The sequence below is a fragment of the Osmerus mordax genome, chromosome 2, assembly GCF_038355195.1.
Source record: "Osmerus mordax isolate fOsmMor3 chromosome 2, fOsmMor3.pri, whole genome shotgun sequence".
NCBI lineage: Eukaryota > Metazoa > Chordata > Actinopteri > Osmeriformes > Osmeridae > Osmerus > Osmerus mordax.
Genome location: NC_090051.1, coordinates 2,271,441 through 2,287,705, shown reverse-complemented (window position 1 = coordinate 2,287,705; position 16,265 = coordinate 2,271,441). Strand labels below are relative to the sequence as shown.

Below are 16,265 nucleotides of genomic sequence, written 5' to 3'. Positions count from 1 at the left end.
TATTTGGCCTACATAGACAACGTAGGTGTCAAAAGTTTCGTCTTGGTAGCGATTGAGTTGCTTCTATTGGAATTTACGTTCCGTTGCATGGTTTAGGCTTAAGTTAAGTTTTTGTGGCGAAAAGTGAAGCTAACGGTGGCTAATTTGCTAGCCACAGTCACTGACGTTACTAACGTCACTGCGTCACTAACGTCACGAAAACACGCGTGACTACCTTTGGCAGAACATTCGTTTCGCATCTGTTAACTTGGGGGATAGCTAGGCTAACTATAGCTTTACTGCAAGGCAGCTGCAGAAACGCCACAAGAAAAGAGGCCAGGGTGATAACTATTTACTCATTTTACTTTGTGATATGACACACAATTGTTATGTGTAATATACAATATAAGCTGATATTATTAAGGAAGTACATCTACTTTCGGAAACAGTAGTCTACTATTTCACTGAAGTATTAACATCATGACATTAGCCTGTGTTGCCCGGGCAACACATACTACAGTGGTCTATGATGTATCTGTTTTCAATTGTTAAAATAAACATTCCTCACATATACATTTTTGTTGTATGATTTATTCTGACATTAGTAAACGATTTGTTGGTGAAATTACCATTACCTGTGGTTTCAAACCAGTGTAGCTCACTGCAACGCTGTAGCCTACCCGAGACACTAGTGTGAGTAGCTACCAAAAACTCCTCAGCTGTTCAAGTCAAACGGCGACAGAACATGTTCGGCACTCCCCTTACTCAAAAGTCTTTCAATAGTTGAAACAATCTGACTACTAACCTGAACTTCATTGCCACAGCCTAAACTTTGTCAATCTGTTCATGAAAATAATAAATTTCAGCCTAAACCGTACAACGGAACGTTAAATCGAATTCAACCAACGCAATCGCTACCAAGACGAACACAGCAGTAGTCTACTAGTACTGTACCGTAGTAGTACAATTTACCGGGGCAGCTTCTCCACACAGGGCTATATCGCATTTTGCGTTGTTACTGACAATGATCGCTACCAGTGAGCTTTTTATGAATGAGCGATTTTCCACTAAATAAATGTCAAGCTTATTTACGTTTTGGGGGGCATATTTTCAGTTAGCAGATGGTACTGTTTGAATCGCGATTCCATCTTCTACTACCGGGTAACGTCGTAGAATAATCTTCAAAGGGGGTTCTTTATTAATGAATGAATGCAATGAGTAGGCTAAATGCCTGAAAATATCATGAGAAGGGAAAAACTTAAAATGACGTTTAAGTCATAGAGATTAGGTCAATTTTTACACCGGTCTGCCAAATGTATTCGTTTTGATTCAACGTTGAGGCTGCCTCTTGCAGGGGAAATGAGAAGACATCTATTTCATTCTATACTTCACTCGTATTTTGAGTTGTAAATGAGCAGCAAAAAAAATGCTTTTAAATCTATGTAATCTTTATAAATAATAAGTATGCATTTTTATATAAAATATACAGAAATATCAGTTGTAAAAATGTTATTCAAAAACGGACCCCTGTGAAACCGACGCAAGCAAGCACACCCTACAATTTCCCCAGAAATTGTACCCTCTCTAGTTTACTTAATAATACCCTATCCTGGACTGACAGTAAATCCTTCACTCTCCAACATATGAATGAACACCTTCTACTGACCTTTATACAACTCTGGTTTCACCATCAGCCTCTTCTCTGTGCTCCATCTGGTTCTGTGTGTGTCTGACAGTAATGCTGACAGTCTGATCACCTGTAGTGCTGCCTTGTACTCATCTGATCCCAACATTAAAGACTGCTCTTACTGCTGTTGTTATTGTTACTGTTCATGGAACATTCTGTACATATTTGAATGTGTCACACCCACATACATACGCACACACACTTCCTTGTTGGACCAGTTGATCTTGTTTGGAGTCTCATTACTGGAACTTATGTAAAGGTGCATGCATGCCCAATGTGAGGGGATATAGGGGGAGGGGAGGAGAGTGGAGAGGAGGAAGAGATGGGATGAGAAATAGGGCGAGGTGAGTAGAGAGGAGGTGGAGAAAGGAGGAAATGAGGAGCGAAGAAAGAGGTAAAAAGGGGGAAAGGGGCCAGAAAGGGTGAGGAGAAATAGGGGAAGGTGTGAGGGGTGAGAGGGGGAGGAGAGAGGGGGAGGAACAAATACCAGGCACTGAGATAAACAATGAAAATTGAAAGAGATGAGAGAAGGTGAGAGAAAGGGAGAGAGAAATAGAACGAGGTTGAGAGGAAAGGAGAAAGATGGAGAAGGGGTGAGAGTGTGGTGGAAAATCTGAAGAAACTGTGTACTTGAATAGTCAGGATGCCGGATTAATACAAATGATTTATTCTGTACCGTACATTACCTAACAGAGCGCTCTGTGATCGACCTTCTGCAGGACACGTATTGCTAGTGTCATCCAGCCGAGTGATGCCGACTCCAATACACACCCAGTCTTATATAGACTCACAACATCTGGTCATTCTAAACAACTGATAATCAATACAAATAATGAACTCACTCTTCTCCACAATGGATTGTAAACTACAAAGCTACTGTCATCAGCTGCTTCATTAGCACCTTACTGGAGGCCTCCAACTGACCCTTTCAAGAACTTCCCCTTAGGTCATTAATATAGATTATATCAAGAATCTTAGATAGAAGGTTGTATAAGAACCCTCCTTTCTCTATCCTGTCTCTGATCACCTGCCCTGCCAGAACCCTCCTCTCTCTGTCCTGTCTCTGATCACCTGCCCTGCCAGAACCCTCCTCTCTCTGCCCTGTCTCTGATCACCTGCCCTGCCAGAACCCTCCTCTCTCTGCCCTGTCTCTGATCACCTGCCCTGCCAGAACCCTCCTCTCTCTGCCCTGTCTCTGATCACCTGCCCTGCCAGAACCCTCCTCTCTCTGCCCTGTCTCTGATCACCTGCCCTGCCAGAACCCTCCTCTCTCTGCCCTGTCTCTGATCACCTGCCCTGCCAGAACCCTCCTCTCTCTGCCCTGTCTCTGATCACCTGCCCTGCCAGAACCCTCCTCTCTCTGCCCTGTCTCTGATCACCTGCCCTGCCAGAACCCTCCTCTCTCTGCCTTGTCTCTGATCACCTGCCCTGCCAGAACCCTCCTCTCTCTGTCCTGTCTCTGATCAGGGTCTTTCTCATGCTCAGGATACTCTTGCACAGTGCAAATGAAACATTCACCAATGCAAAGAGGAACACATGGAACAGGTGTACACTAGATGGTGTATTGAATGAAGGTTTATGTCATCATGGGTTGTCATGGGCTAGCCATCTCTTTGATCCACAATCAAAAACTGTTAGCACTATCTCCCCAGTCTATAGAGGACCAAAGTAGTCTAAATAGACCCTTGATTACACATGTACAGTTTTCTTGTTAAATTTCATAGTCTGTCTCCTTCCTTGGCCACTGTTTACTGATAACACAGTACATCCTCACAGTAGCCTCTGATCACATTTACAGACACACTAGACATGTTTAATGGACATGAAATAATGGTATACTGTACAGCCTAGGGTCTATGCTGATAAACAAACACGTCAGTATTTGAAAGGATAACACATCAGACCAGGAATAGAGATGCTAATTTACTTACTCATAACCTATTCTGGACTGACAGTAAATCCTTCACTCTCCAACATATGAATAAACACCTTCTACTGACCTTTATAAAACTCTGGTTTCACCATCAGCCTCCTCAGCCCAAACAGGATGGGAGAAAGGCAGAGGTTTGAAGGAGAGAGGGGGAGGAGTAGAGGAGGAGAGAGGAGGTAAAGGAAAGAGGGGGTGAGGAGGAGAGAGGGGGAGGAGTTGAGGAGGAGAGAGGGGGTAAAGGAGGACAGGGGGTGAGGAGGAGAGAGGGGGAGGATTAGAGGAGGTAAAGGAGACGGGGTGAGGAGGAGAGAGGGGGAGGAGTAGAGGAGGAGAGAGGAGGTAAAGGAGACAGGGGGTGAGGAGGAGAGAGGGGGAGGTGTAGAGGAGGAGAGAGGAGGTAAAGGAGACGTGGTGAGGAGGAGAGAGGGGGAGGTGTAGAGGAGGAGAGAGGGGGTAAAGGAGACAGGGTGAGGAGGAGAGAGGGGGAGGAGTAGAGGAGGAGAGAGGAGTTAAAGGAGACAGGGGGTGAGGAGGAGAGAGGGGGAGGAGTAGAGGAGGAGAGAGGAGTAGAGGAGGAGAGAGGAGGTAAAGGAGACAGGGTGAGGAGGAGAGAGGGGGAGGAGTAGAGGAGGAGAGAGGAGGTAAAGGAGACAGGGGGTGAGGAGGAGAGAGGGGGAGGAGTAGAGGAGGAGAGAGGAGGTAAAGGAGACAGGGGGTGAGGAGGAGAGAGGAGAGAGGGGGAGGAGTAGAGAGGAGGTAAAGGAGACAGAGGGGGAGGAGTTGATCCTGGTTAAGACGTGTTGTGACTCGCACTTTAGATCTTTAAAAAAAAAAATCTGAATCTTGACGGGAAGGAGAGAGAGATAGAGAAAAAGATAGAGAATGTACACTGTGCAACCTTCTGATTACTAGCCCGCTTCCCTAACCGCTCAGCCACCTGACTCCCACCAGTATTTCAAAGGATAACACATCAGACCATGAATAGAGATGCTAATTTACTTACTCATAACCTATTCTGGACTGACAGTAAATCCTTCACTCTCCAACATATGAATAAACACCTTCTACTGACCTTTATAAAACTCTGGTTTCACCATCAGCCTCCTCTCTGTGCTCCATCTGGTTCTGTGTGTGTCTGACGGTAATGCTGACAGTCTGATCACCTGTAGTGCTGCCTTGTACTCATCTGATCCCAACATTAAAGACTCCTCTTACTGCTGTTGGTATTGGTACTGTTCATGAACATACAGTACATATTTGAATGTGTCACACCCACATACATACACTCACACACACACAGACACACACTTATGCTTGGACCAGTTGATCCTGTTTGGAGTCTTATTACTGGAACTTTCTTATGTAAGGGTGCATGCATGCCAAAACAGGATGGGAGAAAGGCAGAGGTTTGAAGGAGAGAGGGGGAGGTGTAGAGGAGGAGAGAGGAGGTAAAGGAGACAGGGGGTGAGGAGGAGAGAGGGGGAGGTGTAGAGGAGGTGTAGAGGAGGTAAAGGAGAGGGGATGAGGAGGAGAGAGGGGGAGGAGTAGAGGAGGAGAGAGGAGGTAAAGGAGACAGGGGGTGAGGAGGAGAGAGGGAGGTGTAGAGGAAGAGTAGAGGAGGTAAAGGAGAAAGGAGGTGAGGAGGAGAGAGGGGGAGGTGTAGAGGAGGAGAGAGGAGGTAAAGGAGACAGGGGGTGAGGAGGAGAGAGCGGGAGGTGTAGAGGAGGAGAGAGGGGGAGGATTTGATCCTGGTTAAGGTGTGTTGACTCAAACTTGATATCCATTTTCTTAACCTGAGTCTTGACAGGAAGGAGAGAGAGATAGAGAAAAAGATAGAGAATGTACCCTGTGTATATGTGTGAATGTGTTTGTATCAGTGTACTGTATGTGTAAATATACTGTATGTAAGTGTGAGTGGAGGAGAATGTAGTACACCACTGTGTGGTGTGTGTGTGTGTGTGTGCGTGTGCGTGTATGTGTTGACTTTAGGGATGCACCGTCGGTTTAGGATTTGGCCGAATATTGGGCTTTTTGACGGGGTTCAGTTTCGGCCGAACCCCAACCCTACGCCCAGCACTACGCGCGTTACGCTGGTCGACATAATGACGCCGGCGTTGATTACAGGAAGGTGTTTACGTATGTGGACCGTTCAATGCAGTAGGCTGAGAGAAAGTGAAAATGGAACTCGTGAGCAGAAAAAGTGTTGTTTGGCAGTAGGCTACTTTCAGTCAAAAGAAGGCGATTCAAGTCGAGTTACATGTTCAATTTGCAATGACGATTTGTCTCGTGGTGGCAAGGACCCGAAACAATACACAACATATCCGCTGTTAAAACATTTGCGTATGAAACATCCAAAAGAAATTCAAGAAATCTAAAAGGCTAATATTTCAGATATTGATTGGATCTTGAGATCAGGAACATAGGCATATGGTAATTGTCAAAATAGTTTTTTCCACTTGTCTTCCTGTTCTTTTTTTTTTTTTTTATACAAATGAAAAACTGCTGTGTACACTGCTGTGGACGTTGGTTACTTCTTTAATGTGTTTACTGTGTTAATGGACTGAGGATGGGAGTAGGATTCGGTATTCGGTTTCGGATTTGACCGAATCTTAACCAGTGGATTCGGTATTCGGTTTCGGTTTTGACCGAATCTTAACCAGTGGATTCGGTATTCGGCCGAACCCCAAAAATCTGGATTTGGTGCATCCCAAGTTGACTTGCATATGTGTAAATCAAATCAAAATGTATTTGTATAGCCCTTTTTACAAGCAATGTCACAAAGGGCTTCACATACGCCCATAGAATTGCCCCCCAACCAACCTAAACCCTCAAGGAAGACAAGGAAAAACTCAGAGAAAAACTCACTAGAGCAATTCAGTGAGGGATCCCCTTCTCCAGAGACGGTTGGTGAAAGAGAGGAGCAGAACACAGGCTTAACATAGTCATACAGCAGGGATTGTCAATGGGTGTTGAAACACCAACATCCATTGTTCAACTTGGGTTAGTTGGTAAATGTCAGTTTAAGCAGAGGTAGCCACAGGGCTGGGGACTGTGATCAGTGTAGCGTCACAGGCAGTGCAGCGTCACAGGCAGTGCAGCGTCACAGGCAGTGCAGCGTCACAGGCAGTGCAGCGTCACAGGCAGTGCAGCGTCACAGGCAGTGCAGTGTCACAGGCAGTGCAGCATCACAGACAGTGCAGCATCACAGGCAGGTGGAGGGACAGGAAGGGAAAGGACCAGGAACTCGATGTCCACTTGGCGACTAGATCCAGCTTTGGCAGACTGTCACAGACCGATGTCCACTGGCGACTAGGTCCAGCGTTGGCAGACCGACGACCAGGCAGGTGCTGACAGCTCAAACCCCCCACACCACAGGGGATGTGTGGAGGGGGGACAGAGAGAGGAGAGCAGGGATTAGAGAATGCCAGGAGAAACTAACAGTTCCAGTTCTATTACTGTAAGAACGAGGGCCCCACTGGTCAGGTGTGGACTAGTGCAGCAGGTTAGGGTTAGGAGACCAAAAAGGGGTTTCCTGTTCCAGCCCCCCTCGGTTGGGTGATAGGGTGCAAAGATACCAGAGAGGTATGGTGGTGCTAATCCATGGAGAGATTTGTAGGTTAGTAGCAGGACTTTGAAATCAGCTCTGGCTTGGATTGGGAGCCAGTGTAGAGAGGCGAGAGTAGATGTTATATGATCATACTTTCTGGTTCTGGTCACTAGTCTAGCAGCAGCATTTTGCACCAGTTGTACATTTTTTATGTAGGTTCTTGGAAGGCCAGAGAATAATACATTGCAGTAATCCAATCGGAATGTAACAAATGCATGTATTTGTTTTTCAGCATCATCCTTTGAGAGGAAATTTCTTATTTTAGCTATGTTACGTAGATGGAAAAATGCTATTTTGTTAATATGCTAACAGTTTTTCCACAATTGCTAAAAAACTAAACCCCATTTTCTGAATCAAATGTTCAGTGGCCTAAACCCATTTGTCGAATCAGACACTCTTTTGGCAAAACTCTAAACACATTCTCATTCTGACGTCTATCAGCCTTCCAGCCTCTGTTCTGTAGAAACCACGCCAGGAATGAGGAAATGCAGTTGTTGTGAACATGTCCCTCCCTGTAACAGATGACAGAGCTAACCTAACCGGTTGAGGTACCAGAGAGGTTGTTCCGTCTGAGAACATTTGAGGCAAAGTTACAGTTTTTCTTGATTGCTTTGATGCAGCAGTCAACTCAAACTCCACATTTTCAAAACAGTTAACACACAGGCCGAAACAGTGGCACTCATGGTCAAAATGTCACATTTTGTTTGCAAAGGGCTCTAACCGTGCCAAAAGATTTAAAATATGCAACAAAAGCAAATTTTGCCTTCAAACACCACAACTTGCAAACAAGTGTATGAGCTCTTCCAATCAACCATTACACAGTGAACAACAAAATATAAAATACAGCACTCAGTGCAAATCAGTGCACCATTGGTTGTCATTGTAGCCCATTACTGTATGTAGCTTTCATGCCAGTGACATTTGTTGTCAAATTTGCCTTCTTGCAAAGAATTGGATCAAGAATCAGAAATGCTTTGATGCAAATTGTATCGATTCCATTGATTCTTATTTTCAAACTGTGGCTGAAAACTGAAATACTGTAAATATTACACTAAATAAACCTAAATAAAATCCATTAGAGTAAAGTATAAATATGTATTATTGTAGAATATAAGAAATAGCCACTATTGATACTCAGTCTCTTCTTTCTTGAAGATGGGGCCTCATCCACATCACATTCAATATCCTCTCTTGCGATGCACTGAGGGAAACATCTTCTTTCATGCCTTATCCAACCTTGACATTTCTCTGCACCTATTTCTTGGGCAGCAGCAGTCATTGCATTCGGCAAGGGCATCTGCTCATAGGGACGGTGATCATAAACCTTCCACCTCCAAGCACTGAAGAACTCCTCTATGGGATTCAAAAATGGGCTATATGCTGGAAGGAACTGCATCATCATCCGAGGGTGTACTGCAGACCACTCATTGACAAGGCGAGAGTGGTGGAACCCCACATTTACATTTAGTCATTTAGCAGACGCTCTTATCCAGAGCGACTTACAGTAAGTACAGGGACATTCCCCCCGAGGCAAGTAGGGTGAAGTGCCTTGCCCAAGGACACAACGTCATTTGGCACGGCCGGGAATCGAACTGGCAACCTTCAGATGACTAGCCCGATTTCCTCACCGCTCAGCCACCTGATTCCCCCACATTGTCCCAGATGATGACGAAGAGTGACATGCCAGGCCTCAACAGCCCTCCCTCCTCAGGTGGGATCAGCCTGTCACGAAGTGCATCCAGGAATGTCATGAGGCGCTCGGTGTTGTATGGGCCAATAGTGGGGATATTTACATTTACATTTACATTTAGTCATTTAGCAGACGCTCTTATCCAGAGCGACTTACAGTAAGTACAGGGACATTCTCCCCGAAGCAAGTAGGGTGAAGTGCCTTGCCCAAGGACACAACGTCATTTGACACGGCCGGGAATCGAACCAGCGACCTTCTGATTACAAGCCCGACTCCCTCACCGCTCAGCCACCTGACAACTGATTGCATAGGACACCATCATTGGAGATGGCAGCACACATGGTTATGTTGGTGCCCCTCTGTCCTGGAACTGCTATAGTGGCCCTGTGCCCAATGAGGTTCCTTCCACGTCGCCTCACTTTGCAGAGATTGAAGCCGGCTTCATCAACATAAATGAAGACATGTGCCCCCTCAGCTTCAAGCTCCATTTTTCTCTAAGTAAAAAAAGGCAAAATTACAATGAAAAGTGACTCCAGTTGACTCTAACTGCATGATATGACAAGGCATTACAGTATACTGTAGTAATGTTTCCTTACCTCCACATATTGGCATCTGGCCTCCTTCACAACGTCAGAGTTCCTTTGAAATGGAACTGTATAGAGCTGCTTCATTGCCATATGGTTCTTTCTTAGGATGCGGTCAATGGTGGACACACTCACGTTGTTGATGTTCCTAAACATGCCCTGATCTTCAATCACTGCTGTCCTGATTTCACACAGCCTTATGGTTGTTTGCCACAACCATGTTCACAATGGCTGCCTCCTGCTCAGCACTACGTAAACATTCTCCCTCTACCACCAGAGAATGGCAGCCTCTGGATTCTATAAAGAATACGTGTAATGAGAATGATGGAACAATTACATAAAGTATGTCACTGAAGATATTTCTGTATATACTGTACAGCAACATTACCTGTTTTCCTGTCGAACAATTCTGACAATGGATGCAACAGTGCTTCTGTTCAGAACAGGTTGGACTCTTTGTCCAGCCTCTCTAAGTGAAAGGCCATGATTGATAATGTGATCAATAACAGTTGCCCGAATGTCATCAGAAACCTGAGCCCTTCCAACTATACCTCCACCTCTTCCTCGGACCCCTCTACCTCTTCCTCTCACTCTCACCTGCATTAGACCTCTTCCATCCATGTTGGCAAAGAACAACACAGACGCTGCACCTTTTACGTAAGCCCTGCAGACTGATTGCTAAATAAAGATTTGTGTGAAGGAGTGTCAAACAGGTGCTTCAGTGCGTTCATACTGATGTAGGTAGTTTCCAAAAGTTAGGAACAGCTGGTTTCTGTTTGGTTACCATAGCTAAAACAATGGAGTTTGGACTGCTTGAATGACATCCGTGTTAACTGTTTTGCAAAAGGGTGGGGAAAATGTGTCAATCCAATGAGAAAGTGTTAACACATTTGCAAGAGGTGTCCTCTGCTGTGCTGAGACAGTGATTATGAAAACCGAGTGGATCCCCCCTCAGTCTCACCCAGAGATGGACACATGGTGAGACTGAGGGGGGTCACACTGTCTCTAGGGCTCCCTTACAGCAGGGGTGGACAGACTAAAGGAAACAGACAAAGAGAGGAAGAGAGGAAGAGAGAGAGTGGGGAGAGGAAGACAGAGATAGGGATTGAGTAAAGAGGGGAGAGAAAGGAAGAGAAAGACAAATAGAAGGGAGGAAGAGAAAGAAGAGGACAAGAGAGAGAGAGAGAGATAGAGAGAGAGAGAGAGAGAGAGAGAGAGAGAGAGAGAGAGAGAGAGAGAGAGAGAGAGAGAGAGAGGGGGGGGGGGGGGGGAAGGGGGAAAGAGAGCTATAGAGAGTCGGTGACATTCATTGGAGCTTCTGCAGAAAGTAAAAAGACTTGGACTTGCTTCATTTATAAATGATTACATGTTTACAATGTCATTCTCTTTTCTTTTTGTAACTGATGGAATGTTTTACTGATATAGAAAACTGATATGAATCTCTTCTTCTACAGGCATCCACTCCTCAGCTGTAGGCTACACAGCATTCCTGCTCATGTCTGATGTCTGTCTGTCTGTCAGCCTCTGTTCTGGAGAAACCAACTTCATGTATGAGGAAGTGCAGTTGTTTTGAACTTGACGCTGCCAGCAGAAATGATGGGTGTTGCCAAGATTTGTAGGTCCCATGACTTATTAGAATTATGGGTAAATATACAGTAGGAGGGAAAATATAAGGAGGTGAGGGAAGGAGGGGAGATAGGGGAAGTGAGGAGGGGAGGAGGGGAGATATAAGGAGGTGAGGGAAGGAGGGGAGATAGGGGAAGTGAGGAGGGGAGGAGGGGAGATATAAGGAGGTGAGGGAAGGAGGGGAGATATAAGGAGGTGAGGGAAGGAGGGGAGATAGGAGAAGTGAGGAGGGGAGGAGGGGAGATATAAGGAGGTGAGGGAAGGAGGGGAGATTTAAGGAGGGGAAGGAAGGAGGGGAGATAGGGGAAGTGAGGAGAGGAGATAGGGGAAGTGAGGAGGGGAGGAGGGGAGATATAAGGAGGTGAGGGAAGGAGGGGAGATATAAGGAGGGAAGGGAAGGAGGGGATAGGGGAAGTGAGGAGGGGACGAGGGGAGATATAAGGAGGTGAGGGAAGGAGGGGAGATAGGGGAAGTGAGGAGGGGAGATATATGGAGGTGAGGAGGAAAGATCGGGGAGGGGAGATTGGAGGAGTTAGGAGGGGAGATATCTGGAGGGGAGGGGAGATATTTCCCATCCATTTGATCTTTTCGCATCAGCTTAATCTTGCTAACTCCCTCCACAACAATGATTGATGGTTTAGGGGTGTCTCCATGGCAACAACCTTCTCTCCATGGTCACTTCGGGCCTGAGCCCATGTGTTCAAACAAAACAAAACTGTGCATCTTTTAAAAAGTATAAAAAGCTAAATGTAAATTCAAAGTACAATAATTGTGTACAAGATGCAGTGGACTACAATTATAAAACAGCAGACAATACTCAAGTACTTATTATAATTAAAAACAGCGACCATCAGTAAACGTTATGGATACAAACAAGATTTTATATTTCATATTAAGCTGTTCTTGTCTTTACTAAAATCAAAACTAATCAAAGGGCAGTGCTCTTACAAATCACGAGTGAGCGATTTGACTTTTGGCTAACAGACATCCCAACCTGCAAAACCTAATTTCAGGGTGGTGCCCCCCCCAGAAGTAGAAGAGCTTCCTCAGGCTTATTTACAATGAAAGACAAAAACATGCCAATCAACTACTTGAAATTTAAAGTAGCTATTGGGAGACAGTGAAAGACAGGAAAAGATAAATAGGCAGGGGGAGGGAGGGAGGGGAGAGAGGTTTTTTGTGTTTCTTTTCAGTGTAGTAGGGTGAACACAGACACACACAAACAGGAGGCCCAGACAAGTGGTTCACAATGCAGCCATGTCCTAGTGCTGCTCTCTAGTGGTGCTACAGGACACTTGTCTCATTAAAAACCGTAAAGTGTTTAGGTGCTCCATGTGTTTATCTGGCCACCTGGTAGACACCACGCCCTCCCAGTCCAGTGTGTAGTCTTACATGCAGTCTGTCACCTGGTAGACACCACGCCCTCCCAGTCCAGTGTGTAGTATTACATGCAGTCTGTCACCTGGTACACACCACGCCCTCCCAGTCCAGTGTGTAGTCTTACATGCAGTCTGTCACCTGGTAGACACCACGCCCTCCCAGTCCAGTGTGTAGTCTTACATGCAGTCTGTCACCTGGTAGACACCACACCCTCCCAGTCCAGTGTGTAGTCTTACATGCAGTCTGTCACCTGGTAGACACCACGCCCTCCCAGTCCAGTGTGTAGTCTTACATGCAGTCTGTCACCTGGTAGACACCACGCCCTCCCAGTCCAGTGTGTAGTCTTACATGCAGTCTGTCACCTGGTAGACACCACGCCCTCCCAGTCCAGTGTGTAGTCTTACCTACGCAGTGTGTGATGAGTGATCAGCTGTTCAGAACAGGCAATCGTACAGAGAACTAGGGTGATGTTTCCGAGCCTTTAACAGTTATGCCTTACGTCTGTTGTCGGACTGAGGTGAGTTGTGTTGATGTCTCGGTACCTGAAGGGTCTTAGAAGGGTGTATGGTTGAGCAGTGGACATATTTATCACAGCTGTATTGACTTTGTGTTTCTATATTTTTATGGAAATGATGCAAATTCCCTGGTTTAACAGGTGCCTTTATATGATAAATTATTGAAACATGGACTATATGTATTGTAGCGGGGTTTGCTCGTTTAAGATTAGCAATACTTAATTTAATAATAAAGCATGTAGTTCTTGGGGGCACCACCTCTTATTGTTAAAGGGATAGAGGAAACCTTATTGAATAATATTGCAATAATAGCCTTCATAATAATCAATCTAATCTTAAGTAGTGAATTCTATGAAAGTAGAGCAGATCAGATAACGGGAGTGATACGTGAGGATTATACACAATGATTTATTTAGGAGAATGTAATTATAATGAACAAATACCAGGTAAGTTATGGGTTAGTCAGAGTAGTACAGTGGCTGTATGCAAATGAGGGCGAGCAACACAATGGCTGTGTAGAGCGCGTGTGAAGGGGGGAGAGAGAGAGAGAGAGATAGGGGTAGAGAGGGACAGGTAGGCCTTTGGGGTAACAATGGACGAGCAAGGGTAACTGACTTAGCAAGGGTTAAGTTAACTAAATTGTAAAATACAATCAAACATCAACAATTTAATCACAACATGCCAATATATCACAAGTAAGAAATATTGCAAATCGTAGTTACTTTTGTCGGTTTGAAGAAAGAGTCAAAGGTTCGTTATGTCCAACGAATAGAAAGCGGAATCTCTCGTCAAAGTTCCGGGCGCTCAGTGAATGTGCCGATTGAGAGGAATAGGTTAGAGAGTGACGCGTTCACCTCAGTTTAATCCTACGAACAAGCGAGGGTGATTGTACGTTTGGGGGTTTTATAATCCAAAGAACAAGGGGGGGGGGTCTCCGTGAAGGTGACCTCTTTCATTGGTCAGTTTCCCCCCACCTGGGCGTCGTCCTGATATCTGCCTAGGTGTGAAGTATCTGTACCTTTTGAGTTCCGTTATTTCAACTGTCCATGGAATGCTTAAACTTCAGAATATAACAATACAACATTCATAAATGGTTTTGTTAGTATGGTACAATCATTTTGATATCAAGATTGGCTGACTTAACTATCCTTGAAGGGAAGTTATAATCAAACCTCAATTAAACAACGTTCTAAGTAAATGAGAAAAACACACATTATAACACATCAACTACTGTCATTGAAATAGTGTCCATGAGCCATGTAGTCCTTGAGAATATGTTTGTAAATCCACATAAGAAAGTTCTTCCTTATAAATCCTTTGTCTGATACTGTAGGCCGTGTGGCCTCTGTTTCTGACCCCATGCTGGGCCAGAAGCTTTGAAGCTTCTCCTCTGGGAGATAAGGAGAAGGTGTGATGGTACCGTGCTTTGTCTGTGGACTGTGCTACAGTATTGAGTAAAAGCTGTGTAGAATATTTTGTTTTTAATCGAAAAACTAGGAAAAGCTGTAACTGGTTTGAATGCATGCATGTCTTACACATCTTGTGTATGGTTCATATTGGCCAAACAACCAAAACAAATTCCCCTGTTTAGAGGAAGATGGGAAACTGAACAGTGTTTTAACATTAACCAATGTCAATGCCAATACCCCAATGCCAATATCAATATAATTAGTTATTTAACTGTGGGTTAAATCAGAGCAAGAATGGTCAAAGTAAGGTTAAATGAATATACATTTAATAACATTGCAAATGAATGAAATCAATTACAAGGTAAACATGTTACAAAATGAAATCTTTAAATCATACTACTCTACCATGATTATTGTAACTCAGAGAGAGAAAGCAAGAGGTGAGGAAGGAGAAGGAGTAGGACAAGCCAGAGCTGAGGAGAAGGTCTCAGGAGATGAAGAATCCACAGAACAATGCTTCACAATTCCCTTTATACACAAGAACAACCAATCAGACCACATGTTGACCCTTATCAACACATGACTTAGCAATGCGACAGGAAGTTACACAATGAGGTGTGAGACCCATCAAGCAGAGACTCTGTCCAGCAACTCCAGATGTTAGCATATGAGAGGAGGGGGCAGGGGGACACCCAGCCTTACAGTAGCATGAGAGAGGAGGGGGCAGGGGGACACCCAGCCTTACAGTGGCATGAGAGAGGAGGGGGCAGGGGGACACCCAGCCTTACAGTAGCATGAGAGAGGAGGGGGCAGGGGGACACCCAGCCTTACAGTAGCATGAGAGAGGAGGGGGCAGGGTGACACCCAGCCTTACAGTAGCATGAGAGAGGAGGGGGCAGGGGGACACCCAGCCTTACAGTAGCATGAGAGAGGAGGGGGCAGGGTGACACCCAGCCTTACAGTAGCATGAGAGAGGAGGGGGCAGGGGGACACCCAGCCTTACAGTAGCATGATAGAGGAGGGGGTAGGGTGACACCCAGCCTTACAGTAGCATGAGAGAGCGCCTACTGGACATAAACACAGCTACGTTTTTCTTTCTCCCCGCTGTGTGGAAGGGGGAAGAATGATCTCAGCTGGCAGCTCTGTACCCTGAACATCCCACTGGTGACCTTGGGCACACAGCCTGGGTTAGGTCACACCACTGCGCTTGTCTGGTCACCTGAGATGATCAGACAGTCTGCGTGTGTGGACAAGGCACACAAGTCAGTCACTGGCTTAGCCGGAGTCAGAGCGAGGAGGAAGCTGGTGAGATAAACGAAGCGCAGGCTCGTGATTGGTTCAAACAAAGGCTTCCATAACTAGACCCTTGTCTCTGAGGCTTTAATCCATTTCACTTTATTGACCTTCTGACATTCCCCAGACAGCTGCTCTCTGCTGATTCAGCAGCACTGGAATGAGATCCATGTTGTCATGGTTATGTGCTGGAATTCACGTGGTCCCACTGGGGCCCTGACGCTCTCTGAGGGGGTCTGAGCCTGTACGTACCAGACAGGAAACCTTTAACCAACAGGAGGCTGAACAGTCGTCCTGGCAACACCTTCATAAAAAGCTGAGACGGCTGTTGCATATACCCTGACACTACCCGCAGTCTCCTGTCAAACAGTGATCGTAAAAAGCACAAGAACGTTTTGATCCGGTACGAGACTGGGTCAACGTTTTGTCCTTCACACCACCGAGAGAAAGTTTGCCAGCGTGTCACATGACCCCTCACAGTGGATCACATGACCCCTCACAGTGGATCACATGACCCCTCACAGTGGATCACATGCGTGTGCTCTGTACAGTCTGGATGACAGCC

The 16,265-nt window shown here is 45.5% G+C and overlaps 2 protein-coding genes across 4 annotated transcripts in view; both read right to left on the bottom strand.

The window, feature by feature from the left end:
• The window catches only part of LOC136933009 (protein NLRC3-like), a 120,578-nt gene extending 116,878 nt beyond the window's left edge, over nucleotides 1-3,700 (bottom strand). For both annotated transcript variants that reach the window (XM_067228360.1, XM_067228368.1), the window contains exon 1: nucleotides 3,667-3,700. The gene's annotated coding sequence lies outside the window, so the exon portion shown is untranslated. The remainder of the gene's footprint in view (nucleotides 1-3,666) is intronic.
• The window catches only part of LOC136933127 (protein NLRC3-like), a 78,229-nt gene extending 73,415 nt beyond the window's left edge, over nucleotides 1-4,814 (bottom strand). For both annotated transcript variants that reach the window (XM_067228510.1, XM_067228518.1), the window contains exon 1: nucleotides 4,669-4,814. The gene's annotated coding sequence lies outside the window, so the exon portion shown is untranslated. The remainder of the gene's footprint in view (nucleotides 1-4,668) is intronic.
• Between the last annotated feature and the right edge of the window lie 11,451 nt (nucleotides 4,815-16,265).